Source organism: Portunus trituberculatus, chromosome 20, assembly GCF_017591435.1.
Source record: "Portunus trituberculatus isolate SZX2019 chromosome 20, ASM1759143v1, whole genome shotgun sequence".
Taxonomy (NCBI): Eukaryota; Metazoa; Arthropoda; class Malacostraca; order Decapoda; family Portunidae; genus Portunus; species Portunus trituberculatus.
Genome location: NC_059274.1, coordinates 11,917,379 through 11,917,773, shown reverse-complemented (window position 1 = coordinate 11,917,773; position 395 = coordinate 11,917,379).

The following is a 395-nucleotide window of genomic DNA, read 5'->3' as shown; positions in this document are numbered from 1 at the left end:
GGCACGACCTTCTTTATGAACCACTTATGTAACTCTCTCTCTCTCTCTCTCTCTCTCTCTCTCTCTCTCTCTCTCTCTCTTAATTCCGCCTTTTGCTATTCCCAGTCAATGACTTTGGCTTGTCTTCGTCTCCCTCTAAATGGGCTAGCATTAGTGTAGCACAAGGTGCAGCACAAGGTTTAGCAGGGCACCGGGTGTTGTGTTATATGTGTTTTTCGAATGCCTTTCTCCTTATTTTCACTAATGTATGTATGAATAATCATATTTACTTAATTTTCCGTCTTATTACTCGACTGATAGTGTCATACTGTATGTATGCGATTATGCAGTTTCCGTTTTCGTTTACTAACTTGCCCTCTACACACTATTTCGTGTAATTAATTCAATATTGTTAT